The 23263-nt window shown below is 39.0% G+C and overlaps 1 protein-coding gene across 3 annotated transcripts in view; it reads left to right on the top strand.

Annotated features, from left to right (window-relative positions):
* Positions 1-715: 715 nt before the first annotated feature.
* LOC118371512 (uncharacterized) overlaps positions 716-23263 on the top strand; it is a 117581-nt gene continuing 95033 nt past the window's right edge. For all 3 annotated transcript variants that reach the window (XM_035756982.2, XM_052481888.1, XM_052481887.1), the window contains exon 1: positions 716-1048. The gene's annotated coding sequence lies outside the window, so the exon portion shown is untranslated. The remainder of the gene's footprint in view (positions 1049-23263) is intronic.

Raw genomic sequence — 23263 nt, 5'->3', positions numbered from 1 at the left:
TCCTCTCCCCCTCTCTCTCTCTCTCTCTCTCTCTCTCTCTCTGTCTCTTCCTCCCTCTCTGTCTCTTCCTCCCTCTCTCTGTCTCTTCCTCCCTCTCTCTCTCTCTCTCTCTCTCTCTCTCTCTCTCTCTCTCTCTCTCTCTTCCTCCCTCTCTCTCGGTCTCCCCCCCTCTCTCAGTCTCTTCCTCCCTCTCTCTCGGTCTCCCTCCCCTCTCTCTCTGTCTCTTCCTCCCTCTCTCTCGGTCTCCCCCCTCTCTTTTTCACTCACTCCTTCTCTCACACTGGACATTCCCCATAAAGCCCAGTATACATGGAAAAAGGGAAGCTACCAGAAACTTGCTGTGGGCTACATGCAATGTGAATGAATAGTTTCCTTACTTAGACCCAAGCTCATGCACTATGTATGTATTATATAGCCCAGGCAGCAGTGGCCTCTCTTATGTGGCATGGCTCCAATGTTTTACAATGAGAATATTCTAGACTTGATGAGGAATAAATACAGAGGTTATTATTATGAATAATTTATATTTAGATCATTATCATCTCGCAAGAAATACTGTGCGTGTCCCCATATCGTCAATATTATTTATTTAGACCTCTTTTTATGATTTCTTAGGCTGTCCATTGGGGGGAGCTATGTGGAGGAGGTCGCGTCAGGGAATGGGTAGGGCGCCTGCCTCCTACCTCCTGCCTCCATCACATGGTCCAGAGCAATCGCGAGCACAGATGGACAGGAAAGGAAACCGAGAGATGAGCCCCTGGTAGCGCGAGAAGCATCTTCTAAAATAGAAACAGAAGCCGCTACTTCTGCTCCAGAAACAGAAAACTACAGTTTTGCACAGTGCTATGCTGATTTCGCGTTTTATATCGCAGAAAATTGAGGGATGGTTTTGAGTGAGTGAGGAGGGCGGATCTTTGCAGAGAATGCTTGCAAAAGCCAAGGCGTGCGCTGTCCCAAGAGAACACATTTGAAAAGCTTGCAGAGAGAGAGAGAGAGAGAGACCGGAATGCCGGGCAACATCGCTCCTCCGGTTCACCTGCGAGGCTGAGTGAGTATAATTAGGAATAATATTTTACCGGTTGAAAACGGTTTATTTGGTGGTCTACACTTTCATCACTTTTTTTGCGTGCTGTCAGTGATGTGACATACCACTTCGAGAGACGCCAGAGGGGCCGTATTTTCCACCTGTCTGATCAATAATTCATACTCAGTAAAGGACTGGAGCCAATGGGTCAGCGATGTGAGGAACTTGTTTATGTCCTTTGGGAATTGCGCGTTGAAGTTCTGAACAGGTGTCGTAGGCTATTTAACAATTTGCAGATTATTTACGAATAGATAGATAGATGCCCCGGTTAGTGGCGATCCTGTCAATTCTGAAGCACACCGTTGGTGTGATGGACAGCAGCGGAGAGCGGTGCAGATCAGGATGTTATGATAAAAGTCATGACCCTATCAATCTGTCCGGGTTTGATTCAGCCCATCCCCATTTGATGCACATCTTGTTCCTGAAGAGATGATGCTATGTTTATTAGACAGGGTTGAAGAGGGTGTGGAGGGTGGACTGGCTCTCCCTTTCAGAACAGAGTGGACAAATTCTTCATATTTATAGTCATCAACTGGAGGAGAAAATGGATTCCCAGCCATTCACATTCATGCTGTCTCAGTGTGTGTGTGTGTGTGTGTGTGTGTGTGTGTGTGTGTGTGTGTGTGTGTGTGTGTGTGTGTGTGTGTGTGTGTGTGTGTGTGTGTGTGTGTGTGTGTGTGTGTGTGTGTGTGTGTGTGTGTGTGTGTGTGTGTGTGTGTGTGTGTGTGTGTGTGTGTGTGTGTGTGTGTGTGTGTGTGTGTGTGTGTGAAGAACCTGCTTAGGTTGTGTTATGATATGAATGTTCATAACACTATATACACTGTTAAAATGCAGTGTTTTGTAACACAAACTAGTGGCAACTGCACTGACACCAACTTTAAAGAGAGGAAACCTGGAGTTTTGAAGCACGTGTGTGTAAGGGGTTATGAGACAGATTTAAGGTGCACTGAAACATTCAATCTAAGGTGTTCTGAGGCATGACATGGTGTATTGTAAAACCACTTAATCAAGAGTTGTGTAACACCTTGCAAGAGGAAAAGGTTGAAAACACTATTATGGTGAGTCCTGTTTTGTGCATAATTAGATACCTTCTCTTTTAGTGTTGTTTCCTCTCTCGCTAAAACTCCTAAACACTACAGTCTAAGAATAAAGGTGCCATGTAGAACCTGATGAAGGAAAAAGGAAACCACACACTGCTCTTGATAGTATCACTGATCTAAATAAGAATCCTGTGTAGTGCCTAATTAGATCCCTTCTTCTAGAGTTTAAATACTGTATAGATCCCTTCTTCTAGAGTTTAAATACTGTATAGATCCCTTCTTCTAGAGTTTAAATACTGTATAGATCCCTTCTTCTGGAGTTTAAATACTGTATAGATCCCTTCTTCTGGAGTTTAAATACTGTATAGATCCCTTCTTCTAGAGTTTAAATACTGTATAGATCCCTTCTTCTGGAGTTTAAATACTGTATAGATCCCTTCTTCTGGAGTTTAAATACTGTATAGATCCCTTCTTCTGGAGTTTAAATACTGTATAGATCCCTTCTTCTGGAGTTTAAATACTGTATAGATCCCTTCTTCTAGAGTTTAAATACTGTATAGATCCCTTCTTCTGGAGTTTAAATACTGTATAGATCCCTTCTTCTGGAGTTTAAATACTGTATAGATCCCTTCTTCTAGAGTTTAAATACTGTATAGATCCCTTCTTCTAGAGTTTAAATACTGTATAGATCCCTTCTTCTGGAGTTTAAATACTAGAGTTTAAATACTGTATAGATCCCTTCTTCTGGAGTTTAAATACTGTATAGATCCCTTCTTTTAAATACTGTATAGATCCCTTCTTCTAGAGTTTAAATACTGTATAGATCCCTTTTCTGGAGTTTAAATACTGTAATAAATACTGTATAGATCCCTTCTGGAGTTTAAATACTGTATAGATCCCTTCTTCTGGAGTTTAAATACTGTATAGATCCCTTCTTCTGGAGTTTAAATACTGTATAGATCCCTTCTTCTGGAGTTTAAATACTGTATAGATCCCTTCTGGAGTTTAAATACTGTATAGATCCCTTCTTCTGGAGTTTAAATACTGTATAGATCCCTTCTTCTGGAGTTTAAATACTGCATAGATCCCTTCTTCTAGAGTTTAAATACTGTATAGATCCCTTCTTCTGGAGTTTAAATACTGTATAGATCCCTTCTTCTGGAGTTTAAATACTGTATAGATCCCTTCTTCTGGAGTTTAAATACTGTATAGATCCCTTCTTCTGGAGTTTAAATACTGTATAGATCCCTTCTTCTAGAGTTTAAATACTGTATAGATCCCTTCTTCTGGAGTTTAAATAGATCCCTTCTTTTAAATACTGTATAGAGTTTAAATACTGTATAGATCCCTTCTTCTGGAGTTTAAATACTGTATAGATCCCTTCTTCTGGAGTTTAAATACTGTATAGATCCCTTCTTCTAGAGTTTAAATACTGTATAGATCCCTTCTTCTGGAGTTTAAATACTGTATAGATCCCTTCTTCTGGAGTTTAAATACTGTATAGATCCCTTCTTCTGGTTTAAATACTGTTTTCTGGAAATACTGTATAGATCCCTTCTTCTAGAGTTTAAATACTGTATAGATCCCTTCTTCTGGAGTTTAAATACTGTATAGATCCCTTCTGGAGTTTAAATACTGTATAGATCCCTTCTTCTGGAGTTTAAATACTGTATAGATCCCTTCTTCTGGAGTTTAAATACTGTATAGATCCCTTCTTCTAGAGTTTAAATACTGTATAGATCCCTTCTTCTGGAGTTTAAATACTGTATAGATCCCTTCTTCTGAGTTTAAATACTGTATAGATCCCTTCTTCTGGAGTTTAAATACTGTATACCCTTCTTCTGGAGTTTAAATACTGTATAGATCCCTTCTTCTGGAGTTTAAATACTGTATAGATCCCTTCTTCTGGAGTTTAAATACTGTATAGATCCCTTCTTCTGGAGTTTAAATACTGTATAGATCCCTTCTTCTGGAGTTTAAATACTGTATAGATCCCTTCTTCTGGAGTTTAAATACTGTATAGATCCCTTCTTCTGGAGTTTAAATACTGTATAGATCCCTTCTTCTGGAGTTTAAATACTGTATAGATCCCTTCTTCTGGAGTTTAAATACTGTATAGATCCCTTCTTCTGGAGTTTAAATACTGTATAGATCCCTTCTTCTGGAGTTTAAATACTGTATAGATCCCTTCTTCTGGAGTTTAAATACTTCTTCTGGAGTTTAAATACTGTAGATCCCTTCTTCTGGAGTTTAAATACTGTATAGATCCCTTCTTCTGGAGTTTAAATACTGTATAGATCCCTTCTTCTGGAGTTTAAATACTGTATAGATCCCTTCTTCTGGAGTTTAAATACTGTATAGATCCCTTCTTCTGGAGTTTAAATACTGTATAGATCCCTTCTTCTGGAGTTTAAATACTGTATAGATCCCTTCTTCTAGAGTTTAAATACTGTATAGATCCCTTCTTCTGGAGTTTAAATACTGTATAGATCCCTTCTTCTGGAGTTTAAATACTGTATAGATCCCTTCTTCTGGAGTTTAAATACTGTATAGATCCCTTCTTCTGGAGTTTAAATACTGTATAGATCCCTTCTTCTAGAGTTTAAATACTGTATAGATCCCTTCTTCTGGAGTTTAAATACTGTATAGATCCCTTCTTCTGGAGTTTAAATACTGTATAGATCCCTTCTTCTGGAGTTTAAATACTGTATAGATCCCTTCTTCTGGAGTTTAAATACTGTATAGATCCCTTCTTCTGGAGTTTAAATACTGTATAGATCCCTTCTTCTGGAGTTTAAATACTGTATAGATCCCTTCTTCTGGAGTTTAAATACTGTATAGATCCCTTCTTCTGGAGTTTAAATACTGTATAGATCCCTTCTTCTAGAGTTTAAATACTGTATAGATCCCTTCTTCTGGAGTTTAAAATACTGATCCCTTCTTCTAAGAGTTTAAATACTGTATAGATCCCTTCTTCTGGAGTTTAAATACTGTAAAGATCCCTTCTTCTGGAGTTTAAATACTGTATAGATCCCTTCTTCTGGAGTTTAAATACTGTATAGATCCCTTCTTCTGGAGTTTAAATACTGTATAGATCCCTTCTTCTAGATCCTTCTTCTGGAGTTTAAATACTGTATAGATCCCTTCTTCTGGAGTTTAAATACTGTATAGATCCCTTCTTCTGGAGTTTAAATACTGTATAGATCCCTTCTTCTGGAGTTTAAATACTGTATAGATCCCTTCTTCTGGAGTTTAAATACTGCATAGATCCCTTCTTCTAGAGTTTAAATACTGTATAGATCCCTTCTTCTGGAGTTTAAATACTGTATAGATCCCTTCTTCTAGAGTTTAAATACTGTATAGATCCCTTCTTCTGGAGTTTAAATACTGTATAGATCCCTTCTTCTGGAGTTTAAATACTGTATAGATCCCTTCTTCTGGAGTTTAAATACTGTATAGATCCCTTCTTCTGGAGTTTAAATACTGTATAGATCCCTTCTTCTAGAGTTTAAATACTGCATAGATCCCTTCTTCTGGAGTTTAAATACTGTATAGATCCCTTCTGGAGTTTAAATACTGTATAGATCCCTTCTTCTGGAGTTTAAATACTGTATAGATCCCTTCTTCTGGAGTTTAAATACTGCATAGATCCCTTCTTCTAGAGTTTAAATACTGTATAGATCCCTTCTTCTAGAGTTTAAATACTGTATAGATCCCTTCTTCTAGAGTTTAAATACTGTATAGATCCCTTCTAGAGTTTAAATACTGTATAGATCCCTTCTTCTGGAGTTTAAATACTGCATAGATCCCTTCTTCTGGAGTTTAAATACTGTATAGATCCCTTCTTCTAGAGTTTAAATACTGTATAGATCCCTTCTTCTGGAGTTTAAATACTGTATAGATCCCTTCTTCTGGAGTTTAAATACTGTATAGATCCCTTCTTCTAGAGTTTAAATACTGTATAGATCCCTTCTTCTGGAGTTTAAATACTGTATAGATCCCTTCTTCTAGAGTTTAAATACTGTATAGATCCCTTCTTCTGGAGTTTAAATACTGTATAGATCCCTTCTTCTGGAGTTTAAATACTGTATAGATCCCTTCTTCTAGAGTTTAAATACTGTATAGATCCCTTCTAGAGTTTAAATACTGTATAGATCCCTTCTTCTAGAGTTTAAATACTGTATAGATCCCTTCTAGAGTTTAAATACTGTATAGATCCCTTCTTCTGGAGTTTAAATACTGTATAGATCCCTTCTTCTAGAGTTTAAATACTGTATAGATCCCTTCTTCTAGAGTTTAAATACTGTATAGATCCCTTCTTCTAGAGTTTAAATACTGTATAGATCCCTTCTTCTAGAGTTTAAATACTGTATAGATCCCTTCTTCTAGAGTTTAAATACTGTATAGATCCCTTCTTCTGGAGTTTAAATACTGTATAGATCCCTTCTTCTGGAGTTTAAATACTGTATAGATCCCTTCTTCTAGAGTTTAAATACTGTATAGATCCCTTCTTCTGGAGTTTAAATACTGTATAGATCCCTTCTTCTAGAGTTTAAATACTGTATAGATCCCTTCTTCTGGAGTTTAAATACTGTATAGATCCCTTCTTCTGGAGTTTAAATACTGTATAGATCCCTTCTTCTAGAGTTTAAATACTGTATAGATCCCTTCTAGAGTTTAAATACTGTATAGATCCCTTCTTCTAGAGTTTAAATACTGTATAGATCCCTTCTAGAGTTTAAATACTGTATAGATCCCTTCTTCTGGAGTTTAAATACTGTATAGATCCCTTCTTCTGGAGTTTAAATACTGTATAGATCCCTTCTTCTAGAGTTTAAATACTGTATAGATCCCTTCTTCTAGAGTTTAAATACTGTATAGAGCCCTTCTTCTAGAGTTTAAATACTGTATAGATCCCTTCTTCTAGAGTTTAAATACTGTATAGATCCCTTCTTCTGGAGTTTAAATACTGTATAGATCCCTTCTTCTGGAGTTTAAATACTGTATAGATCCCTTCTTCTAGAGTTTAAATACTGTATAGATCCCTTCTTCTGGAGTTTAAATACTGTATAGATCCCTTCTTCTGGAGTTTAAATACTGTATAGATCCCTTCTTCTAGAGTTTAAATACTGTATAGATCCCTTCTAGAGTTTAAATACTGTATAGATCCCTTCTTCTAGAGTTTAAATACTGTATAGATCCCTTCTAGAGTTTAAATACTGTATAGATCCCTTAAAATACTGTATAGATCCTTCTTCTGGAGTTTAAATACTGTATAGATCCCTTCTTCTAGAGTTTAAATACTGTATAGATCCCTTCTTCTAGAGTTTAAATACTGTATAGAGCCCTTCTTCTAGAGTTTAAATACTGTATAGATCCCTTCTTCTAGAGTTTACATACTGTATAGATCCCTTCTTCTGGAGTTTAAATACTGTATAGATCCCTTCTTCTAGAGTTTAAATACTGTATAGATCCCTTCTTCTAGAGTTTAAATACTGTATAGATCCATTCTTCTGGAGTTTAAATACTGTATAGATCCCTTCTTCTAGAGTTTAAATACTGTATAGATCCCTTCTTCTAGAGTTTAAATACTGTATAGATCCCTTCTTCTAGAGTTTAAATATTGTATAGATCCCTTCTTCTGGAGTTTAAATACTGTATAGATCCCTTCTTCTAGAGTTTAAATACTGTATAGATCCCTTCTTCTAGAGTTTAAATACTGTATAGATCCCTTCTTCTAGAGTTTAAATACTGTATAGATCCCTTCTTCTAGAGTTTAAATACTGTATAGATCCCTTCTTCTGGAGTTTAAATACTGTATAGATCCCTTCTTCTAGAGTTTAAATACTGTATAGATCCCTTCTTCTGGAGTTTAAATACTGTATAGATCCCTTCTTCTAGAGTTTAAATACTGTATAGATCCCTTCTTCTGGAGTTTAAATTATGATTTTTCAACGCCGATACCGATACCGATTATTGAACACTTATTTTAACTTAATATAATACATAAATAAAATCAATTTATCCTCAAGTAAATAATGAAACATGTTCAATTTGGTTTAAATAATGCAAAAACAATGTGTTGGAGAAGAAAGTAAAAGTGCAATATGTGCTATGTAAGAAAGCTAACGTTTCAGTTCCTTGCTCAGAACATGAGAACATATGAAAGCTGGTGGTTCCTTTTAACATGAGTCTTCAATATTCCCAGGTAAGAAGTTTTAGGTTGTAGTTATTATAGGAATTATAGGACTATTTCCCTCTATACCATTTCTATTTCATGAACCTTTGACTATTGGATGTTCTTATAGGCACTTTAGTATTGCCAGTGTAACAGTATAGCTTCCATCCCTCTCCTCGTTCCTCCCTGGGCTCGAACCAGCAACACAACGACAACAGCCACCCTCGAAGCAGCGTTACTCATGCAGAGCAAGGGAAACAACCACTGCAAGGCTCAGAGCGAGTGACGTTTCAATCGCTATTAGCGTGTGCTAACTAGCTAGCCATTTCACTTCGGTTACACCAGCCTCATCTCGGGAGTTGATAGGCTTGAAGTCATAAACAGTGCAATGCTTGACACACAACGAAGATCTGTTGGCAAAACGCACGGAAGTGCTGTTTGAATGAATGTTTACGCGTCTGTTTCTGCCTACCACCGCTCAGTCAGATACTTAGATACTTGTATGCTCAGTCAGATTATATGCAACACAGGACACGCTAGATAATATCTAGTAATATCATCAACCATGTGTAGTTAACTAGTGATTATGATTGATTGTTTTTTACAAGATAAGTTTAATGCTAGCTAGAAACTTACCTTGGCTTACTGCTTTCGTGTAACAGGCAGTCAGTGCAATGAGAGAGAGGCAGGTCGTTATTGCGTTGGACTAGTTGACGTTGCAAGATTGGATCCCCCGAGCTGACAAGGTGAAAATCTGTCGTTCTGCCCCTGAACAAGGCAGTTAACCCACCGTTCCTAGGGCATCATTGAAAATAAGAATGTGTTTCTAACTGACTTGCCTAGTTAAATATAGTTATAAAAAATAAAACAAATGGGCAAATCCGCGCCCAAAAATACCAATTTCCGATTGTTATGAAAACTTGAAATCGTCCCTAATTAATAGGCCATTCCGATTAAACGGTCGACCTTTAGTTTAAATACTGTAAATGGGAATCGCTCTTTTTGTATATTCCCTACTCCTATATGGTGTGCTGATAAACTCCTCATTGGTAACTTAAAATGGTCCAATGTACACTTATGCTATAACAAAGGATGTGAGAAAATAGGTATTAAAATGAATACCGTACAATAACTATAACTAATTTCTTTATCAAGAAATGAATTTTAAGTTTCAAGGGCTTTATCTTTTCTTTGCAAATTATCAAATGACAACAAAACATTAACAGGTCTTTCACATTTTTATACTGATGAAAACACTTCAAAGATCTGTAAGGTCTTTATCATATTTAGGGCTGTGGCGGTCAAGAAATATTGTCAGCCGGTTATTTTCATGCAAAAGACTGCTGGTCTCATGCTAATTGGCCGTTATTTAATATAAACATGTTGAGCATCTCCAGGCCTCCACACATATAAACTGCTGGTGCTGATGCGTGAAACATCTACATTTTAAAAAGTACAAAAAATACATGTAATTAATATACACCATCAAATTAAATCCATTATATTTTTTAGTCAGAAACATTATGATATGAAGAAATGTAATGAAGAAATGTATTTCAGAAGAATAGAATATGAGTTGGCCTACTGTATGTTAGTGATATGGCTATGCTCCATGTCATAGTGTTACGTCCGTCGTTGAATGAGTGAGACCAAAGCGCAGCGTGGAAAGTGTTCATCGTACTTTATTAAATGAACACCAAAAAAACAACCAAATGTAAACGAACGTAAAGCTCTGTAGCGCTAAACAGCAACTGTCCAAAGACAAGATCCCACAAACTAGGGTGGAAAACAGGCTGCCTAAGTATGATTCCCATTCAGAGACAACGATAGACAGCTAGCTGCCTCTGATTGGGAACCCTACCCGGCCAACAAAGAAATAGAAAACTAGAATGCCCACCCAAATCACACCCTGACCTAACCAAATAGAGAAATAAAAAGGCACTCTAAGGTCAGGGCGTGACACATAGGCTGTGGGCTTGTTCAAGATAAGCTTATACGTCCAGTGCCATTATTTAATTTTATAGTAAGAAGAATATAATTTAACCCCTGACTGCGCATGTGAAGTGGCTATGTTGAGCGTAAAAGTTATTATTTTAAACAAGTCCTATATGCTAGATGTAGTTATTTGTCAACCTTAGTTTTGAATGATACAAACCTTAGAATGTCTTAGAAATCAGAACAGACATGGGCTGCATGAAGAGACTATAGGGTATTAATGATTTGAGAAAGTAGCAAAAAATACTTGCTCTGTTCCTTGCCTCAGGCTGCGCAGCTGTTCTCTCATCAAGTGATCATATTTTCACCCATCAGACTATTCTCAATGTAATCTTGTCTTCAGTGTTTTTTATTTTTATAAAACACATGTGTGGTTGAATTTATTCTGCCACTGTGACTTCTTATTGTCTCTGCCTTTAGGCCTATATATCACCGTTGCTAACATATTAATTAACAGGCTATTGAGCAAACAACGCAACTATCACATCACATCATATAATGTGGCTTTTTGGCTTCCCCAGTGATTTTACGCACGCACCGCTACTGCTTGCCTTTACTAATATGTACAATTTGTTTCGATTTAGAATGTCCCATTATCAAATACGCAGGGGACAAAAGACATGTCATCTGTGTGTACTCGAATAGTGAATGGAGGCCGCGTGCTTTCCCGCCAGTCAGTTTTGTAGGCGACTTCGGTTTTATAGCGGAGCATGTGCTTAATATGAGCAGCTGGGAAATAAGTATATAAGAACCCTTGTTTCACTCCACGCATCAACCACTGTTTGAGGAGCATTTTTTTCGCTGTCTGCCAGGGGATATTCCGCCCAAACTCTGTATGCCATGAGCTCTCCAACCTTGATCCTGCAGCTAGCAAGTGCTTCATTTGGAAAACCAAGTGAAATCCGTTCGGGAACATCGATAGTAACATGTTTTCACAACTAAACAAATTTCACGAAACTGTTGAGAGCCCGTCTGTGCGCTTGAGAAATGAATAAAGGAGAGAGGAGATGGAAACGCATGGTGGTGAGATATGCTGTATAGCTAAAGGTAATGTTACTAGGCTAATCAAAATCAAATACAAATTCACTAATTGTAGGGCAACTGTAAGCCGCCCTGCACAATCAATGAACCAGCAGCATCGCCAAGGGCTATACGTTCTCTCCCAGACTCATGGATAGACATTTCGGAGCGTAAGGTAACCACCAGTCCATCCAGTAAGTATAATAATACAGTCCACACTCACAGACTAGACCAACTATGTATCAAATACATTTTAAATCAGTTATGTTTGATGTTTTTTTCCCATGCATAATATGTGGTAGGCTTCGTATTGTATAACGGCACAATCAACATTTTAATGATGTTTTCTTTGGTGGGGGGCTTGGGCTCATAAGCCTAGCATATGCATAAGCGCTAATATGCATATGGGGGAATTGAAATGAATCATTTACACTCGTTTCAACTCACTGTTGAACCTCTTTCTTCAAATTGATCATCACATTGAGGTGAGTTTTAAAAGTATGATAGGCCTATTGTTTTCTTGATAAGTGTTGGATGTTTCGAAAGCATTTACATTGATGTCAGAGTGGTTAGAGGGACAATAGAGCCCTGAGTACCAGGCCATTATGAACTGATAGTAGTTAGCAAGTTGGGTACTACCAAAACATGTCCAGAGTGCATAAAATGAGATTTTTTGTTGTACTTTTTACCCCTTTTCGCCTCAATTTCATGATATCCAATTGGTAGTTATTGTCATGCCCTGATATGTTTCACCTGTCTTGGTGATTATCTCCACCCACCTCCAGGTGTCTCCTGTTTTCCCCATTAGTCCCCTTTGTATTTATCCCTGTGTTTCCTGTCTCTCTGTGCCATTTTGTCTTGTTTTGCCAAGTCAACCAGCGTTTCTCCGAGCTCCTATTTTTCCCAGTCTCTGACCTCGAGCCTGCCTGACCACTCTGCCTGCTCTGACCTCGAGCCTGCCTGACCACTCTGCCTGCTCTGACCTCTCTGCCTGTCCTGACCTCGTACCTGCCTATCCCCTTGTACCGTTTGGACTCGGACCTGTTCACTGAACCCCTGCCTGTCCTGACCTCGTACCTGCCTATCCCCTTGTACCGTTTGGACTCGGACCTGTTCACTGAACCCCTGCCTGTCCTGACCTCGAGCCTGCCTATCCACTGGTACTGTTTGGACTCTGACCTGGTTTATGAACTCTTGCCTGTCCCCGACCTCCCTTTTGCCTACCCCTTTTGGTGTCTGCATTTGGGTCTCTACCTTGTGCCCTTACAGTTATAGTCTTGATACAGTGCATTCGGAAAGTATTCAGACCCTTTGACTTTTTCCACATTTTGTTAAGTTACAGCCTTTGATTGTATTTTTCCCCCTTATCAATCTACACAATACCCCATAACAACAAAATATTACATTTACATACAGTAAGTATTCAGACACAATCCTGTATCGGAGCTCTATGGACATTTCCTTTGACCTCATGGCTTGGTTTTTGCTCTGACATGCACTGTCAACTGTGGGACCTTAAATAGACAGGTGTGTGCCTTTCCAAATCATGTCCAATCAATTGAATTTACCACAGGTGGAATCCAATCATGTTGTAGGAACATCTCAAGGATGATATTTGGAAACAGGATGCACCTGAGTTCAATTTCGAGTCTCATAGCAAAGTGTCTGAATACTTACATGTAAATAAGGTATCTGTTTTTTATTTTTAATACATTTGCAAAAAAATCTATAAACCTGTTTAGGCTTTGTCATTATTGGGTATTGTGTGTAGATGAGGGGAAAAAACTATTGAATACATGTTAGAACAAGGCTCTAATGTAACAAAATGTAGAAAAAGTCAAGGGGTCTAATTATTTTCATTTGCACTGTGTATACAGTACGAGTCAAGTTTGGACACCTACTCATTCAAGGGTTTTTCTTTATTTTTACTATTTTTTACATTGTAGAATAATAGTGAAGACAACAACTGTGAAATAACACTTATGGAATCATGTAGTAACCAAAAAAGTGTTAAACAAATCAAAGTATATTTTACTTTTGAGATTCTTCAAAGTAGCCACGCTTTGCCTTGATGACAGCTTTGCACACTCTTTGCATTCTCTCAACTAGCTTCATGAGGCAGTCACATGGAATGCATTTCAATTAACAGGTATGCCTAGTTAAAAGTTAATTTGTGGAATTTCTTTCCTTGTGTTTTAGCCAATAAGTTGTGTTGTGACAAGGTAGGGGTGGTATACAGAAGATAGCCCTATTTGGTAAAAAAAAAAAGTCCATATTATTGCAAGAACAGCTCAAATAAGTAAAGAGAAACGACAGACCCTCATTACTTTCAGACATGATGGTCAGTCAATCCGGAACATTTCAAGAACTTCTAAAGTCTTAAAGTGCAGTCACATAAACCATCAAGCGCTGGGATGAAACTGGCTCTCACGAGGGCGGCCACAGGAAAGGAAGACCCACAGTTACCTCTGCTGCAGAGGATAAGTTCATTAGAGTTACCAGCCCCAGAAATTGCTGACCAAATCAATTCTTCACAGAGTTCAAGTGACAGACACATGTTCAGAGGAGACTGCGTGAATCAGGCCTTCATGGTGGAATTCCTGCAAAGAAACCACAACTAAACGACACTAATAATAAGAAGAGACTTGCTTGGGCCAAGAAACACGAGAAATGAAATGTCAGATTTTTGGTTCCAACCGCTGTGTCTTTGTGAGATTCAGAGTACGTGAACGGATGATCTCCTCATATATGGTTCCCACTGTGAAGCATGGAGGAGGAGGAGGTGTGATTGTGTGGGGATGCTTTGCTGGTGACACTGTCTGTGATTTATTTAGAATTCAAGGCACACTTAACCAGCATGGCTACCACAGCATTCTGCAGCGATACGCCATCCCATCTGGTTTGCGCTTGTCCTGTTTTTTAACAGGACAATGACCCAACACACATCCAGGCTGTGTAAGGGCTATTTGACCAATAAGGAGAGTGATGGAGTGCTGCATCAGATGACCTGAACCCAATTGGGATGGTTTGGGATGAGTTGGACCGCAGAGTGACAGGAAAACAGCCAACAGGTGCTCAGCATATGTGGGAACTCCTTCAAGACTGTTGGAAAAGCATTCAAGGTGAAGCTGGTTGAGAGTATGCCAAGAGTGTGATTGAGAGTATGCCAAGAATCTCAAATCTAAAATATATTTCGATTTGTTTTACACTTTTTTGTTTACTACATGATTCCATATGTGTTATTTCATAGTTTTGATGTCTTCACTATTATTCTACAATGTAGAAAATAGTAGGTAGGTTTGTCCAAACTTTTGACTGTGTATATTTTTCTGCAGGGAGACAGAAATAGCAAATAAAGCAAAGCAAAAAAATAGCAAAATAGCAAGCCATAAAGATAGTACATTAATGCATAATTCAGTTATTAACTGCCTTAATATTAATACATTGCAATAGAAATATACATTTTATAAACATATCAATAGCAATATGCATATACAGAGCCTTCAGAAAATGTTTTCTTTTGCACATTTATTGAAAATGAAATACAGAAATATATAACACGTATTTAAGTATTCACACCCCTGAGTCAATACTTTATTGCACTTTTAGCGGCGATTACAGCTTTGAGTCTTCCTGGGGATGTCTGTATCAGCTTTGAGTCGTCCTGGGGATGTCTGTATCAGCTTTGAGTCGTCCTGGGGATGTCTGTATCAGCTTTGAGTCGTCCTGGGGATGTCTGTATCAGCTTTGAGTCGTCCTGGGGATGTCTGTATCAGCTTTGAGTCGTCCTGGGGATGTCTGTATCAGCTTTGAGTCGTCCTGGGGATGTCTGTATCAGCTTTGAGTCGTCCTGGGGATGTCTGTATCAGCTTTGAGTTGTCCTGGGGATGTCTGTATCAACTTTGAGTCGTCCTGGGGATGTCTGTATCAACTTTGAGTCGTCCTGGGGATGTCTGTATCAGCTTTGAGTCGTCCTGGGGATGTCTGTATCAGCTTTGAGTCGTCCTGGGGATGTCTGTATCAGCTTTGAGTCGTCCTGGGGATGTCTGTATCAGCTTTGAGTCGTCCTGGGGATGTCTGTATCAGCTTTGAGTCGTCCTGGGGATGTCTGTATCAGCTTTGAGTCGTCCTGGGGATGTCTGTATCAGCTTTGAGTCGTCCTGGGGATGTCTGTATCAGCTTTGAGTCGTCCTGGGCATGTCTGTATCAGCTTTGTGAATTTGGATTTGGGGATTTTCTCCCAATATTCCTTGCAGATTTCCTCAAGCTCAGTTAAGTTAGATGATGAACAGCAGTCTTCAAGTCTTACCAGAGATTTTCAATGGGATTCAAGTCTGAGCTTTGGCTGGGCCACTCAAGGACTTTCATCTTCTTGTTCTGAAGCCATTCCAGCATTGCTTTGGCTGTATGCTTGGGGTCATTGTCCCGTTGGTATGTAAATCCTCGCCTCCCCAGTCAAAGATAATTTGTACTTTGAAGCAGGTTCTCAAGAATTTGCCTGTATTTGGCTCTATTCATTATTCCCTCTATCAGTCTCCCAATCTCTGCCACTAAAAAGCATCCCCATAGCATGGTCCTGCTTCACGGTAGGGATGGTGGTAGACGACTGATGAGCTGTGTCTGGTTTTCTCCAGACATACTGCTTTGCATTCAGGCCAATTAGTCACATTTTTGACTCATCAGACAGAGGATATTTTTGCCAAATGCTCTCATTCTTTCAAAGCCATTTTTGAGAATTCCAGGTGTGCTGTCATGTGCCTTTTTCTCAGGAGTGGTTTCCGTCTGGCCACTCTCCCATAAAGCCCAGATTGGTGAAGTGCTGTTGAGACGGTTGTCCTTCTGGCAGGTTCTCCCATCTCAGCCAAAGGAACTCTGTTGATCTGTCAGAGTGGTAATCAAGTTGTTGGTCACCTCCCTGACCGAGGTCCTTCTTGCCCGGTTGCTCAGGAGGGCCAGCTCTAGGCAGAGTCTGGGTAGTTTCACATTTTTTACATTTCCTGATGGAGACCACTGAGTTTTTGGAAACTTTCATCACTCTAGAAATAGTTTTACACCCTTCCCCAGATACCTCATCACAATTCTATCTCAGCAGACTTCATGGTCTAGTTTCTGCTCAGTTTGGAGTGTCATAGCATAGCGTCTGAATACTTATGTGTTTCATTTTCAAAAAATGTGCAGCAATTTCTAAAAACATGTTTTCACTTTGTCATTATGGGTTATTGTGTATAGATGGATGAGACTTATTTAATACATTTTGAATTCAGGCTGTAACACAACGACATGTGGAATAAGTCAAGGGGTATAAATAGCTAGATGCAATAAATCATGTGGCGTGGTAAGCCTGAGCTAAATCAGGCTAAATTAGCAGTGGCTATTTAGTGTAGCATATAGCATGTGGTGGAGCTTTGAACAATATATAAAGCTAGTAGGCAAATAAACCAGCAGTATTCACAAAAAAATATGCCTTAATTTGCATAAAAGCATAAAAAGACATGCCTTAATTTGCATAAAAAAACAAGTGTGTGTGAAAGGTGCCAACAATGACATTGTGTCAATTATCAACCACATGTAGCATCGAGAACTGATGCACCAAGCATAACCATACAGCGACCATTAGCAGCCGAAATGCTACGCAAAACAAATGTTCATGTTGAGTGAATTCCTTTTCTGTTTCCTTCTTCAATGTAATAACATTTCATAGTCATATTGTCATTGATGCATACTTTCTTGGATTGTTTTGGAGAGTTTCACCTGAGCTTTTAGTGTGTTCTCACCTGTCTCCTTCTTCTTCTTTGGTATTATGGCGGTCTGTAAACAAATGTTATAGGTGCAGGCTGCCATCAGTATTGGCTGTGTATCAGCCTACTTTTCTGTAGTATGAATTCATTACACTTTGTGAAGAAATTGCCCTAACCAAATAACCCTGCACCCGTTAAAACCACACCACTATTCCACTACTCTGGCCCCATCTGATTCTACTCCAGGCCAGCAGCCTGGGAAGACAGGACACTGTACCCCTAATTAATCTGTTGCCTTATCCTCAATAATCTTCAACCTGGCATTTCTGCTTTCCAAACTCTGAGTCGTGTTCATAATCTTTCCGATGAAAACTATGAAGTCAATATTTTTTACTATCAGTGTCTTTTGACACGACACATTTTTGTGAGCAAGATTTTTGAACAGGCAGCGAAAGCATGTCAGTATTAGTAGAAGCACCGGTTCTGACAGTAACTTACTATTGGAGCAGCCATACATTTACATTTACATTTAAGTCATTTAGCAGACGCTCTTATCCAGAGCGACTTACAAATTGGTGCATACACCTTATGACATCGTAGCTCTATCAGTCTGCCTAGTAGTTCCACCAATCTGTCTTACAGCCTCTGCATATGATTCATCATGATTGACTGTATATCTCAGGGCCTCTCTAGCCTCTCTCTGTACCTGTCATCCAACAAATGCTGCACTGTGTTCCCCCCCACAATTCCAACACTTAGCCTTCACATTCCTCCCACATTAACCATAATCATGTTCCCCTCCGCACTTTGCACATCTTTTCTTTCCTTTACACTGAGCAGCTACATGTCCCATTCTCTGTCATTTAAAATGGGGATGGGACACATTCTGGGACATTGAAACTAAGGAAATCTACTTTCCACCACAGATCATTCAGGAAATCTGTACTTTTTAGGCAAAACCTCAAACTTCATTAACACTGATAAGCTTTCATTTCTTTGACCCTCTTTCCTGTTGATCAACCTTTTGGCCTCAATCACTCTGCCTCCCTTCACATTTTCTATAATATCATCTATGGACATAGCTAGTGGGGCCCCAGAAATGTCTTCCCTCAACTCGGCTTAAACTCCAGGGACATGGCTTTTGATTTTCTTCTTCTTGAGTTTCCATTATCAGAATCTTCCCCTGCTGAGCATGGCTAGCACAGAATGTTAGCAGTTTAACATTTCCAATGAACACCAACATCACATCAAACACCATCACAACTTTAAACTCAGACACATCATTATTCTGGTTCCCTCCCGTCACCCTCTAGAAGCACCACTGCTTCCAGTAACATGGTCTCTCTTTCCACTACAGATCATTCAGGTCCTTGACCCTCAGCCTCCTGACCCATCAGAACTATCAACCAAATTGATCTCATTCCAACGCAGCTGTTGCATCTCCAACCTTCTCTCTTTATCATCCTTAGTCCTGCAGACTGGCTGAGTGGACTAAGGAAGTGTTTTGATAAGCAGGAGACCCGGGTTCACATCAACCTTCTCACATGAAGATGCACTTTATACATGTTTCCTCATGTTACCCCTGCTATAATTTAAATATCCCTAAACATTTAGATTGTAACATCATTTATAATCTCACAATGGGCCTGGCGACTGTAGCCAATAATTAGTGCCCTAGGAAATGTATTCATTTCCAGTTTTCTTTAAAATCTTAATTCAAATATTGTCTGAAAATCCTCATCAATCAATATTCACGCTATAAATCATTGGCATTTCAAAACCATTTGATTATATGAGAGACACAGTCTGCCAACATATGCTTTTTGTGTTTTGATGCTTCCATTTACATGCACTGAAACACCCACAAAGGTATTCACAAGACTCTTAAAAACACCAATATTTACATTGAAGAACCACTTTGGGTGTGTCAGATGACTTGCATTCTGTTTTGAAATCCGTTCAGTGTATCAGAACACTTCTATTGGGTTTACAGTCAAACGTCCTCCAAACACCAGAGCTCAGCTTAGGCGTGCTGCTTTTCATGGTTTCACTGCAGAATGAGGGTGGTTTGAGTCTTTCTATTTTAACATTGTAGATGCAGCCATCTATAGCGTTTTAACGAAGGCTTTGATATTGTGAATATTATCTACATCATCACATTAATACTTTCTTACAGTTTATAATGCTCTATTCCAGCTCTGGCATTAGGAAAAGGCAATAGAACGCATCAAATGGTGCTTCAAGTAAAGTGTTTTTCTGTACAGCCGGGGCACAATTAAATTGCACTGTGAAGCAAACAGAGCTGTTGTCATCAACATTTGCAACCGAAACACATGTAGTGTTCTTTCCAGACAGGGATGCACATTACACTCTAGATGGTATGTGGGTATACAGATGCTATGAACTACCCCGATGTAAATCCTCCGTGTCTTACATACATACAAATGCACAAGCAGCAGAGATGGGTCACTGAACGAGCAAACTTACAAACTAGTGGATGTTGTTTGACACCTTAGTTACATCGGTGCCGTGACCTGGATTACACTATTGATGTCTATCTGCTTGTTTGAGGCATGAGGACTCAGAGACACCTAGACCTGTGTTCAAAGTTCTAATTTGGTCTTGATGTTGCAGACAACCCATGTTCAATCCCCAGGGTGTTACCCCAACCCACATAATGATCCGCACCCATGCACCAGCACACACACACACACACAATGCACATCTTACAATTTACTCAGTAAATTGTAAGATGTACATTGTAAGATGTACACTTCTAAGAAGTGCTAAGTATAGATCAGTAAATTGTAAGATGTACATTGTAAGATGCACACTTCTAAGAAGTGCTAAGTATAGATCAGTAAATTGTAAGATGTGTGTGTGTGTGTGTGCAGGTGCATGGGTCCGGATCATTATGTGGGTGGGGGTAACTGACTAAAGTGTCTTGATTCCATAGTGTTTCTAAAGAGGCCTTCTCCAGGCTTGATGTTTCTCCTTCATGTATTAAAGATAAAGAACACTTCTAGGCAGAACAGGAGTCCTCTCTACGGGGTGACTGAACAGTCAGCCAGCCCTCACTGGGCCTGAGAACAATTCCTGTTTAACCCATTGCCAGACCACTGTAGAACATCTCCCCTAGTTTGGATTGGTAAGTGAATGTGTGCGTGGTGTATCTGTCTGTGTGCATTTTTCATTTGATTTATTCTTTATTTAACAAGGCGATTCGGTTAAGAACAAATTCTTCTTACAATGAAGGCCTACCCCAGCCAAACCCTAAACCCTAACCCGGACGACTCTGGACCAATTGTGCGCCTCCCTTTGGGACTCCCAATCACGGCCAGTTGTATTTGTATTTATTACAGATCCCCATTGCAGCTACTCTTCAAGCAGCAACTACTCTTCCTGGGGTCCAGCAATTAAGACAGTTTATACAATTTTAAAACATTACAATACATTCACAGATTTCACAACACACTGTGTGCCCTCAGGCCCCTACTCCACCATTACCACATATCTACAGTACTAAATCCATGCGTATGTATAGTGCGTATGTTATCGTATATGTGTGTGTGTGTGTGTGTGTGTGTGTGTGTGGATGCATGTGTCTGTGCCAATGTTTGTGTTGCTTCACAGTCCCTGCTGTTCCATAAGGTTTTTTTTATCTGTTTTTTAAATCTAATTTTCCTGCTTGTGTCAGTTCCTTGATGTGGAATAGAGTTCCATGTAGTCATGGCTCTATGTAGTACTGTGCTCCTCCTATAGTCTGTTCTGGACTTGGGGATTGTGAAGAGACCTCTTGTGGGGTATGCATGGGTGTCCGAACTGTGTGCCAGTAGTTTAGAGAGACAGCTCGGTGCATTCAACATGTAAATACCAATAAGTCAATACTAATAAGTCAATCTCTCCTCTACTTTGAGCCAGGACTGAACAGTAGTCAAGGTGCGACAAAACTAGGGCCTGAGCATCGCTTTATTATGGACAGACTTCTCCCCATCTTAGCTACTACTGCATCAATATGTTTTGACCATGACAGTTTACAATCTAGTGTTACTCCAATCAGTTTAGTCGTCTCAACTTGCTCAATTTCCACATTATTTAGTTCAAGATTTGTTTGAGGTTTATGGTTTAGTGAGTGTTTTGTTCCAAATAAAATGCTTTTAGTTTTAGAAATATTTAGAGCTAACTTATTCCTTGCCACCCACTCTGAAACTAACTGCAGTGTTTTGTTGAGTGTTGCAGTCATTTCAGTTGCTGTAGTAGCTGACGTGTATAGTGTTGAGTCATCTGCATACATAGAAATTCTGGCTTTACTCAAAGTCAGTGGTATGTTATTATAAATTGAAAAAAGCAAGGGGCCTAAACAGCTACCCTGGGGAATTCATGATTTTAACTGGATTATATTTGAGAGGCTTCCATTAAAGAACACCCTCTGTGTTCTGTTAGACAAGTAACTCTTTATCCACATTTTAGCAGGAAGTGTAAAGCCATAACACATAAGCTTTTCCAGCAGCAGACTATGATCAATAATGTCAAAAGCTGCACTGAAGTCTAACAAGACTGCCCCCACAATCATTTTATCATCAATTTCTCTAAGCCAATCATCAGTCATTTGTGTAAGTGCTGTGCTTGTTGAGTGTCCTTTCCTATAAGCATGAAATACTGTCTGCAATTTTTTTTACTGTAAATAGCATTGTATCTCATCAAACATCATTTTTTCCAAAACTTTACTCAGGGTTGGTAACAGGCTGATTGGTTGCCTATTTGATCCAGTAAAGGGGGCTTTACTATTCTTGGGTAGCGGAATGACTTTAGCTTCCATCCAGGCCTGAGGGCACACGCTGTCTAGTAGGCTTAGATTGAAGATGTGGCAATATTGTCCGCTATTATCCTCAGTAATTTTCCATCCAGATTGTCAGACCCTGGTGGCTTGTCATTGTTGATAGACAACAATATTTTTTTCACCTCTTTCACACTGACTTTATGGAATTCAAAAGTAAAATTCTTGTTTTTCATAATTTGGTCCAATATACTTGGATGTGTAGTGTCACCTTTTGTTGCTGGCATGTCATCCCTAAGTTTGCTTATCTTGCCAATGAAAATGTTATTACAGTAGTTTGTAATATCAGTGGGATTTGTGATGAATGAGCCATCTGATTCAATGAATGAAGGAGCTGAGTTGGCTTTTTCCCCCCAAATTTAATTTAAGGTGCCCCAAAGCTTTCTACTATCATTCTTTACATAATTTATCTTTGTTTTATAGTGTAGTCTCTTTTTATTTAGTATAGTCACATGATTTCTTCATTTGCAGTAAGTTTGCCAATCATTTTGGTTGCCAGACTTAATTGCCATACCTTTTACCTCATCCCTCTCAACCATACAATTATTTAATTCCTCATCAATCCAAGGGGATTTAACAGTTTTCACAGTAATTTTCTTAAATGGATGTGTGCTTATTAGTAACTGGAATAAGTAGTTTCATGAATGTGTCAAGTGCAGCATCTGGTTGCTCCTCATTACACACCACAGACCAGTAAATATTCTTTACATCATCAACATATGAATCACTAGAAAACTTCTTGTATGACCTCTTATACGCTATAATAGGCCCAGCCATGGGATCTTTGGTTTTCATAGAAATGGCTATTATTTTGTGATCATTACGTCCTATGGATTTGGATACTGCATTAAAGCAAATATCTGCAAATATCTGCAGCATTAGTAAATCAATACAATACATTCCTGTGCTGTTTGTAACTACCCTGGTAGGTTGACCGACAACCTGATCCATGTTGCAGGCACTGGTTACAGTTTGACGTTGTTCCTGAGTGGGCAGCTTGATGAGAGCCAGTCAATGTTTAAATCACCCAGAAAATATACTTCTCTATTGATATCACATACATTATCAAGCATTTCACACATGTTATCCAGATACTGACTGTGAGCACTTGGTGGGCTTATAACAGCTTCCCACAAGAATGGGCTTTAGGTGAGGCAGATGAACCTGTTGCCATATTACTTCAACAGTATCTAACATTAGATCATCTCTAAGCTTTACAGGAATGTGGTTCTAAATATAGACCAAAACACTGCCCCCGATGGCATTTCTGTATTTTCGGTAGATGTTATAACCATGTATTGCTACCACTATATTATCAAAGGTATTATCTAAGTGAGTTTCAGAGATAGTCAGAATATGAATGTCATCTGT

This window comes from Oncorhynchus keta, chromosome 27 (genome assembly GCF_023373465.1).
Source record: "Oncorhynchus keta strain PuntledgeMale-10-30-2019 chromosome 27, Oket_V2, whole genome shotgun sequence".
Classification (NCBI taxonomy): domain Eukaryota; kingdom Metazoa; phylum Chordata; class Actinopteri; order Salmoniformes; family Salmonidae; genus Oncorhynchus; species Oncorhynchus keta.
This window is presented reverse-complemented; position numbering and strand designations above follow the sequence as displayed.